Here is a 10,687-nt window from a genome sequence, read left to right as displayed (position 1 = left end):
CCTTAGGTCACAGACACCCGTAAGACACACAGCCCCCTGGAGGCATCCCTACCATGGCTTGTCCTGGTGGAGGGAGCTGGTGTCATTTGCTGGCTGCTCCTTACGGAGGGGACCAAAGTCTCTAATCCTAGAGTTCTTTCTTCCAGTGTGAGTGACAGAGCTGATAATCAGAGCTCTTCCTCCATCAGACAACGGAGAGGATCTGAAAAATTAACAAGGATACAAGCCTCAAGGGCCTCCTCCATCACAGAATCCGGACCACACATCTCCACACGGGAATCCAGCTTAAGTGAGGGTGGGAAGAAGCTGGCACCTCTGTTTACGCCTCCATTCAGGCCACACATAGTCTTCTCATTACCTATGGAGCCCATCAAAGCTGGTAAGGATCCAGCTGAGGTTGTTTGCCAGTGCTGTGAGCACCTGAGTAGTAACTGGGGCGCAGTGGGGAGAAAACACCATTCCCAAGAGGGCAACGTACCGCCCACCTCTGAGCAGGCAGAGAAGGAAGGGAGCTAAGCAGCCACCTGGAAGGGAGAGGCTTACTTTGGCCCAGGACGGGAGCCTGGCCAAGGCCAGAGGGTGGAGCCTGGAGAGGCACCAACCTTGAGGAACCGGAGCCCGGGGAGGAGATAACAGGAGTGTCAGAGACACTCTGATCCCAATTGCACTTGGGGATTAAGACAAATGCAGAAGGGGGCCGGGAGATAGGACTGCCAGCCCTGTAAACCGAGATGGGCCCAGGATCCGTTTTCCTGCAATCCGCTCACCGGCCAGAGTGCTGACCACCACAACTCAGGGAATCTCTTCTCCTGGGTCCTGTCTGCCTGGCTTTCCATGGGGCTTTTCTCGACTTTTTCTCCTTTTCTTCCCTAGTTATGGTGTTCTCCCCTCTCTCAGCCCCCTTTCCTTTCGTCATCCAAATCCCAGAGTTGACTCTCTTGGCAGCAAACCTCAGGATTAAGTGCACGAGGCTTGTGAGGACACACCATCTTGGCGTGTCCTTTGGTCTGGTATTCAAGAGGTGTGATTTGGGCAATGCTTCACAGAGCTCATCTCTCTCCCTCGGATGCGCCTGGGAATAGGTAAGGGGGCCAAAGACAAGAGTGACTCAGCACATGAAATCAGAGCAGAGGTTATCTGAGGGGAAGGGGACACGGGGGTGGGGGAAACGGGTGAAGGGGGTCAACTGCACGGTGATGGATGGTGACCATACTTGTGGTGGAGATCACTTTGCAGTGTGTACAGGTGTTGAATTATAATGCTGTACACCTGAAACTTACGTACAAAAAAATCAGATTCCCGCCTCCCCCCCAAAAAAGGGACTCAGCACATGTTACTTAGAATGTAGTGCGATTGACATTTTGTGCACATTTAGATTATGCAAATTTGAAAGTGTGATATAGAAAATATTAATGAAGTTACACATGGAATTGTACATAATGAAAATCTGTATTTAAAAAAAATCAGGAACCACACGGGTTCAAAGCTAGTGAGCCAAGTGAATTGTAAACTGTATTATGCCATCACCAAATGCCATCAGTGACTGTTATCTTTTGCCAGACTCATGTGAACCGTATTGTTGCATGTATTAAAACTCCAGCAGATTAGAAAAAATAGTGACTCTGGGAGGCACAGACCCCCCAGGATGCCAGGCCGCTGCTGGGCCGCGACACACAGACTCTCTCGGAACATGGGTCTGCGGCCTCGCCCTGCTCTAATTCCCTTCTCCATTTATGGAGCGTCCTGACACCAACTTGAATATTGTGCAGCCCCAGGTCCTGAAAGAGTAAAGTTTTGTTGCTAGACCCCTCTGCGTCTCCATAGTTCTGTCTATAAAATGCTGAGGTTGTAGCCACGGTAGGTGTGGGTCTTTTAAATCTCATTTCCCAGATCATTGGTTACCAAAACACGAGGCCTCTTATCAATGTTAAAAAGTTATGAGAACTTGTGATTTGAATCTCAGTTGATTACTAAGTGATAGGAGATTAAAGACCAATAAAAGCCACTATAATTATGTTTTTATCGGAAGTTTACAATTGCAATAATAGAGGTCAACTCATTAAGTGATTAGTCTCTGCCAAGTTTTATTCTCAGAAATCTTCATGTATGAATCCACTTACTCCTATGAAATGGCTTTCATTATTATCTTTGTCTTACAGAGGAAGGAACTGAAGTCCAAGTTCATGGTGCCAGGAGGTGGCAGCACTGTGAGTTGCTGGGAAAATACGATTAAAAACAACATCCCCTCCCAACTCAGAGAACCTCTCCACAAAGGTAGAAGAGAAAGAAGACAGTTTTATTATTGAATAATCATTAAGTCAGAATGTGATACACATCACAAGCATTTTGTTAAGAGATTGCAGAGACAAAAAGAAATTTCATCCTATCGTACAGGCCAGCAGCTCAAACCCACTACACACGTGTTCTCAAGATAAGCAATAACCAGTCCTCAAATGAGAGGACTGGACAGGACCTTTTGTTAATCCACAGTTCATGCTGAAGTCACTTGGTAATTGGGCTGTCTATCTGTGTTTGCAAATTGGCTTTACCAAAGGAGAAATACACATGTTATATCTTTATGATGAAATCATTTTGCAACTCGGTGCCAGCCATCTGCTCTAGACTAAGTTAAGCTCATCTTCCTTGATGTTTATATTCCGAAGAGACGGTTGCAGGTGCTTGAGAAAGACATTCCTGGGTCTTAATGCTGGCAAGAGGTGATTTAGCTCTTAAGAAGAGTGTATGCATTTCAAAGATACAGAGAAAGAACTTACAAGTTTTCTACAGTAAATGCCCTAAGAAAATGGAGGGGAGGGAAGTCTCTCCCCTTATTTTCAACAGGAGAATTGAGCCTCTTCCGTTTGGTTTGTATTTGCTTTTACAGAGGAAAACGCAGGTCATTGGAGATGAGTGTCCACTGCCGACCGCCCAACACTGACCTGCAGCAGCCTCTATGCCTATGAGAAGATGTCTTTGTTCAATCTGCAAGTGTGGCTTCGTTGCAATGAGTTATTTTAATTCCCTGCAAAAATTTGAGGCACGGATGCCGCATGGAATCTCTGCGAAGCAGCTGAGAGGGTGCAGGGCCAGGTACCTTCACTAAGGCCCCCGGTGAGCCTGGGGAGTGTGTACGAGTGTGAGTGCGCGTTGGCGCGGCGCCGAAACAGGAAACTCCAGTTTGAGGTTTGAGCCTCAGCGAGAAGATGAGATAAGATACTGAGTTTCCTGGAAAAGCCGCTCCCTTTTGAGTGTGGGCCCAGAGAGTCTCAGACACTAATCGCCACCTTACAGGCCAGGATCAGCTCTCCTGCCTAGGCTGTCCCTGTCCCACGACGTCCCGTACCACTGCCCTGCTGGAGAGGCCCGGGAATGGCCCCTTTTCCCATCCTGTGGGGCTGGGTTCTCGTGGCTGCAGTGAGTACAGGTCAGAGGCCAGGCAGAGACAGCCACTCGGTGGCTTGAGGGAGGGAAAAAGGGGCTGGGTCCCGGGGGCCCCTGTAGGTACGGAAGGATTTGCTCCCTGATCCCAGCTCTACGCATCTCCTCGCCCTGTGAGAGCCCGTCCTGTTCCCAGCAGCCTCCTCTTGGCCTTACTCATAGGACCCCCTCTCCAGGATTTGGCTGTAACTAGTTATTTCTGGCAGTGACCACGACCCCCAGGACCTTTAGCCTGGCCTGCTTGTGTGTTTCAGATGCCGACACAAGCTTGGTGGAGCAAAGCCCCCGGTGGGTCCTGGTACCTCGTGGACAGGCTGAAACCCTGCGCTGCATCCTGAGGGATTCCCAGTACCCCTGGATGAGCTGGTACCAACAGGATCTCCAGGGGCAGCTACAGCTGCTGGCCAGTCTGCGGAGTTCCGGGGATGAGGAGGTCATATCCCTTCCTGGAGCAGATTACCGGGCCACGCGGGTCAGTGACATGGAGCTGAGCCTACACGTGGCCAATGTGACCCAGGGCAGAACCCTATTCTGCACCTGCAGTAAAGACACAGTGAGACATCCTTCTTGGGCAAACGAATAAAAACCACCCCTGGTTGCCAACCACAGACCCAATGTCCTCCCCCTCCTCTGCCCTGATGGCCTCCCCAGCCTGCTTCCTCCCCACCCAGAGACTCCCTTCTGGCCTCTGCTACAAGCAGACCTCCCCTGCCACTTTCCCACCGCGCTTCAGAGACACTCAGCCAAATGAGCACAGCAATCGACCCGTGAGCTCTGCAGGGCTGGGGGCAGCCTTGGCTCTGCCACTTGGGACTTTGGGGAAGACCTCATCTCACTGACACTTAGTTTCTGTGTCTGCAAAGTACAGACAGTAACTCTACCCAACTCAGAAGGTTGCCGCTAGGATTAAACACAATTCAGGTGAAGCCTTTAGGAAAATACAGAGGCACGTAGGAAGCACTTAATCACTATTAGCTATTTTCTCCACGGTATGTGTGTATAAAAAGCATATTGCATTTCAATGCCAGTATCAGTGCCCAGAGGGGTGCTGAAAAGAAACCCAGAGAAATTCTGGGAGCTCAGAAAAGGGGTAGAGTGAATATCTCAACGTATGACCCCCCCACTCACACCCCTGGAATAAATAAGCACACGTTTTTTCCAATTAGGTCCACATTCTCGGCACTCAGCACTGCCTAAATTTCTCACAGCTCAATCTCAAGTCGATCTTTCTAAAATTAAGATCCACAGAGAGGGCCTGACCTAGAAAGGACCAGCGTCTGGGTTCCGTAGTGGAGTACTTAGCAAATATTGACCTAAAAGCCATGGCTCAGAACTGGGTCTGCAGCCGGAGGAAGGGCACACGTGGAGTGAGGACAGAGCAAGGAGGCGCAGCCCCAGACAAATGGCCGGGAACCAGAGGAAGAGGCGTTATGAGAGAGACCGCCATCCTGAGACCCCTGCAGAGATGGGAGACCGGACCGCAGCTAACCTACTCTGCTTCCAGCTCGGAGCTTCTCCATCCCAGACGGTGTGGACCACTTGAGCAGGTAACTGGGGTGCAGGGTGGGGGTGAGTGAATAAGGAGGCATTTCAAAGGCAGCCCCGTCTCTGATGGCCGGGTGGGTGGGCCTGTGGTTTGCGGCGCAGAGCTGCAGGCACTTGCTCTTTCCTCAGTGCTTGTGGGTAGTGAGAAGTTTTTTCCATCAGGGAGCGCCATCTGCCCACGGATCTCCACGACCTGCACCAAGGGCATGACAGCAGCCATAGGGGTTGGTCTTCTCTCAGCCCCTTTCAGGTGTGGTGGCGAACACCTGCCCGGCTCTAGAGGACAGGACAGGGATGAGGAGGAGGTCGAGAGCCTGGCCCAGAGCCCTGGGGGCATTTGGAGACCTGTATTCTCTCATTTCTCGAGGAAGGGTACCTCTGAGAATATCACTGGGAGGTCCGCAGTCAGAGGCCATCAAGAGGCGGTTTAATACAGAGGAGATGGTAGGGCAGGGAGGCCCTGGGCCACCGGCTCTTAAAGGAAAGCTGGGGCCCTCTGCTGGCAATTCTTAAAACAACTACAGCCAAGCATCTGGCTGGAGTGATGGAAAGGACCATTGCTCTGATGGGTTCCCTTCAACTTCAATTGCTGAGAGCTCTCTGGCGACTTCCTGGATGCAATTCTGCTCTCTCAGACCATGAACTATGCCTTAATACTATTGCCTGTATCCTTGATTCCATGGTGATGAAACTAGCCCTCGCGGAATGGCAGATGATAGGGGTTCAAACGATGCTTTTTGACTGAATGGATAATGTTATTCCCTGGTTACTCAGATAGGAAATATCAATCAATGTCCTGTGAGTCTCCCGTCTTCAGGTTGATAGGAGTGATTTGTCCGTGTCTTTGCAAAGTATATTTAACTTCATTTTCTCCTTCAATACTTTCAAATGCTCTATTAGGCAAGTACATACCACCATTTTTTAAAAAATAGGGAAATGGATGCTCTAGAGTTTGGATGACTTGCCCAATGTCACATAGCTAATAGTAGTAGAACCAGGTCTCAACAAACAGGAATTCTGATTCTACGTCTAGGACTCTTAACACCTCTCTCTGCATAATGAATACATTACTACTGGGATGGGGGAGGTGTTAGCTGGCCGGCATGTTTGCCCCCCTCCAGAAAGCCGACGCACATAACATTGCTAGTGATGTGGGAACTCCCTGGTTGTCCAGTGGTTAGGACTCGGTGCTCTCACTGCTGGGGCCCAGGGTTCAAACCCTGGCTGGGGGAAATAAAAAACATGGTTGGTGATGCCATCAGGGGAGGCCGTTTGGCAAACGTGGTCGGAGAACACAGGGAAGTCTACACACCACATGGAGCAGGTCAGGTGAGTGGCCCGAGAAGAAGGGTGAGGAAAGGGCCAAGCTAGTCACCCTGGATTCAGGATCACACTGGAATAGACAGAATTGTACTGATTAAATCTAATCACTGGGAGGGAAAAGTAAGGTATTTTCTGATTGTGTAAAGCAGCTTCTGCCCCATAGTTATCTTCACGGTTTGGATTCGTGTGAAGATCGTGGAATTGAAGGACTGACACGTGAATACAGTCACCAACGACAGCCGCCAACTTGTTCTCCTTTGTCTCAGTCACTGTCTCAATCAATCAATCAATGTATAAAAATGCCTGCTCAGTTGTCAGTATTTTACTAGATAGGGTGTGACTTTCAAGAAATATGAGGCATGTTTCCTCTTCACTTCCTCCAAATTTTACCCCTCTTATTTCCTTCCTTATTCTTTCATTTAGAAGGTCCTCAGAGAGCAGAAAGCATGAGCTCAAAATTTCGCTTGTAGTTCCGAGCAGCAAAGAAAGGAGTTATATATCTTTGTGTAACATCTTGGTTATAATTCAGACTCCTGAGCCCCAAGCAGAAACACAGCTAGTATTTAAGACCCATATGCCATCGTTTCAGGGCCCCTGAGTAGGGGAGCAAGAGGGGGTCTAATGTGAAGGTAGGGGATTAAATACAGGTGGGCTTGGGGAGAGGGGAGTTGATAATGAGTTAATAATTGTTAGGGTTTCAGGATCCACGCAAGGGTCCCTTGAGCTTAGGCATACACACAGAGTGCCCTGGTGGGAGCTTGTTGATGATAAACTGGGATGAACTGGATAAACTGGGTTTGGGATGAATCCTGACATGTTTGGACATGAAAATAGTTTTCATTCTTTTTTTTTAAGATTTTTAAAATGTGGACCATTGTTTTAAAGTCTTTATTGAATTCGTTACAATATTGCTTCCGTTTTATGTTCTGGTTTTTTTGGCCGCGAGGCATGTGGGATCTTAGCTCCCCAACCAGGGATCAAACCCGTACCCTCTGCCTTGGAAGGCGAAGTCTTTACCACTGGACCACCAGGGAAGTCCCAGCAAATAAGTTTAATTCTAATTGAAGAAATAAGCACAGATGTAAAGAAATAGTGACAGATTCCCAGTCATCCCTTAGTAAAGGCTTCAGTGGAATTATCATTTCTTGAGTGCCTACTATGTGCTAAGTATTATGCTACATGCCTTACATAAGTTATTCATTTCCAACAATCCAGAAGAGTATTATTTGAGAGATAAATACAGTAAGGCAAGGGAGGTTAAATTACTTAATTACTTGCCCAAGGACACACAGCTAGTAGCTGTTGAAGCCAGGATTAAATGCCAGCTTGGATCCCAAATCCACACTCTCTCAACTACACTAACCCTAGGTCACTCTTTGGGGGAATCTAGAAATTAAATGAACTTGCAGTGGAGGGGCAGACGGTAGGAGTCAAAGAGGGGATGGGGGTGACAATAGCACGAGGGGGTCAGCTAAGCTAACACCAAAGCATACTGAAGTGAGGGGAGAAGGGCAGCCAGGCAGGCTGTCAGGTCCAGGTGGCCAGTAGAGGCGTGGCAGGCCAGGGAAGCTAAGCGTATGGCAGGCACTTAGCAGCAGGACGTTCTGACAGCAAGAAGCTGGCCTCTTATGGGTTTCTAGCACCAGCTGGGGAGAGTAAGGTAGAGTCCTAGGCTTATAGGAGCCAGAGAATCAGACAAGGTTGTCAAGTCAAAGACAGCATTAATGCAACTGGGGTACAAAGGGTGACTTTACTGCAGGAACAGAACAGAAGCCCAGTCATTAGAATTGGGCCTGTTAAGGTAGAAAAATGTAATAGCAAGTTTGGCTTGGTGATGAGTCACTTGAATAAGGAGGATGTTTAAACTCCTTTCACAAAGGACAGCATTGGACCCAGGTCTTGGGCTGCTGTTGTAGATGGAGCTCTACGGATTATAGATGTGCCAATTAAATTGATCAGGGTAGGGGTTTGGGGCTTCAGAGAGCCAGGGAAGAGCAAGTATAGACTGGGAGAAAGACAAGGGAAAGACATTTGTCTCTATGGCATATTGGTTTAATTTTGGTCAGAGTAGCTGCCAGAAACCCCAAAGTAAGATAAGCTGCCTAGTACTGTGTGAGTTTTCAAAGGGCCTGGGAGTGATGGCCTTGGGGTTTCTGGTCAGTGTCTACCCCTGGCCCAGCTTCTCAAACCCCCATCTTTAGCTTCCGCTGGGCGATTTGATTCTATTCCAATTGTTTGAGCCAGTGATTTAAACCAGGGCTTTTTCCATCCTGGTTCCCTATTGAACAGAGCTCATTTTATGGTTTCTCAGATCCTCCCATCCTTGAAGTAAATACACAAAGGAAGAAATTCTAAATTAAATTCTAAGACGTCTTGAAAGTCTCATCAGTGCAGTAGCTGGTGTTCATTTCTGCGCACAAGAACAAGCTGTAGCCTAATCTTCACCTAGTTTTTGTGAAACCCTATCCATTCACGTTTAGCTTTTGGGATCATAGCTTTTCAGCTTTGAGAATGGTGGTTATAGGGCATATCACCAATGGAACAACATGCTCTCCAAATCCTGACGTATTGTTAGCATTCGAGGAGGCTAAGGAGCGACACCCCTATTTCCTTTATATAAATTCTGAACAAGTTGAGAGAGATAAAGGAGTGAGGCAGATGGAGAGGGAAATTTCTAGCAATGTTACTTATGGAGCTGATAGAGAATGCGGCTTAGATATATGACAACAGGATGCCCAGTGCTGCAACTTAAAATGAGAAAGACTTATCCCGCCCTTCAGGATACTGAGGGGTAGCCTCCATCCTATTTTCTGTTAAAAACACAAAATGCAAATGAACAGAGACGCCTTGAAGGAGAACGTTGTAGATGTCACATTTTCTCCTCCTTCAGTGCCATTTATCTCCTGCTAAAGAACCTTTTACATTTTAATGTAACTTGCTAAAGGGACATAGACAATGTCAAGTTATTAATTTCATCTGCTTCTCTAACTCTTAAAATGGAAATGAATGATATTACATGATGACGTTTTGGGGCCTTGAAGAGGATTCTCTCAAGGGTTCTCCATAAAAACGGGATCCCCGGGAATGAAATTGACAGGAAGTTCGAGTTCTTATTTGATTTACATAATCAAAAAACCAACCAAAAAACACACCAACAGATCTGATAACAGTGGACCGATGTGAGTCAATATGCTAAAGTATCACAGCCTCCTCTTTCGCTCACAGACCTGTTAGTTATATTAACTGATTCAATGCCCCTTGAGCGGAAGGGAGCTGGAGAATGGACTCTATTCTAACACTGAGAGTCTTCAAGCTTATATAAAAGTGACCAGTGTCTATTTGCCTGGCGACTTGTGCTCCGCGGACAAGAACATAGCTTAATTTTTTGAGGGAACCTGAATGAGTTCTAATTTGTGGTGGTGGGGAAGACATGGTCCATGCCATCCTCTGATCAGAGTAGGGCTTATGAAAATTAAGCGATTCTTGGATTTTTTTTTTTTAACCTAAGTCTTTCCTAGAGCAATTCAATGGGGCTCTGAATTTATTTCCTTGTTTCCTATGTGTACTGTTGCTGGGGGAGGTGCATGTTTTAATCTACAACTGGTAGAATTGCTACTACTATTACAATCTCTCCCTGGCCTGTGACGGGAGGGCTTTTTTGTAGAAAAGGCTAAGAGGAAATTGACAGAAACTTCCTTTAGTAAATCTAAAGCATGAGCACATTGCCGAGATCAGTACTACCAACACAGACTTGAACTGTGCTGGGTGGTAATTTCTATTATAATCCCATTCAGTTCTTCAGCTTGGCCCAAGTCAAAAGAGTAGTGGGGAATAATAGTGTTCGATTATTGGGTAATCAGGTGGTAATGCCAATTATAGTTGCTGTTTATACATAGCCTCCTTACCAGAGCAAATAAATACAGTCCTTCATTCTTGATATGCAGCTATTCACCTAGCAAGTGCATTTGTGTTGTTGTTGTTTAATAGCTTTATTGAAATATAATTGTCATACGATAAACTGCATATATTTAAAACGTACAATTTGATGAGTTTGACAGGTTTGTTAAACATGTGATTAAATCGTCACCGCAATCAAGATAATGAACATATTTATCACGCGTAGAAATGTTTCCCTTTGTGTTACCTCTCCCTCACTCCACTTTCTGCATCCTTGCCTACACTAGACCACTTATCTGCCTTCAGTCACTGCAGATCTGTGTGCATGTAGATAAAACTGGAGTCATACTGTACGCATTCATTTTGTCTGCCTTGTTTCACTCAGCTTAATTATTTTGAGGTTATCCATGTTGATAGTTGTATCGAATGTTCATTCGTTTATATTGCTGTGAAGTATTCTATTGTATGGCAATACCACAACATT

General features: G+C 46.8%; 1 long non-coding RNA gene across 2 annotated transcripts; it reads left to right on the top strand.

Moving 5' to 3' along the window:
• The first annotated feature begins 346 nt into the window (after positions 1-346).
• On the top strand, positions 347-3,856 carry LOC136794823 (uncharacterized). Of its 2 annotated transcripts, XR_010842051.1 has the most exons (5): positions 347-379; positions 946-1,082; positions 2,160-2,274; positions 2,885-3,090; positions 3,693-3,856. It is a non-coding gene; the product is annotated as an uncharacterized lncRNA (long non-coding RNA). The 2 variants fall into 2 exon arrangements; XR_010842050.1 differs by lacking the exon at positions 347-379 and having other exon boundaries at positions 825-1,082.
• The last annotated feature ends 6,831 nt before the right edge of the window (positions 3,857-10,687 follow it).

The sequence above is a fragment of the Kogia breviceps genome, chromosome 9 (assembly GCF_026419965.1).
Source record: "Kogia breviceps isolate mKogBre1 chromosome 9, mKogBre1 haplotype 1, whole genome shotgun sequence".
NCBI classification, from domain to species: Eukaryota; Metazoa; Chordata; class Mammalia; order Artiodactyla; family Physeteridae; genus Kogia; species Kogia breviceps.
Note: the sequence above shows the minus strand (reverse complement) of the source record. Positions and strands in the feature narration are given on the sequence as shown.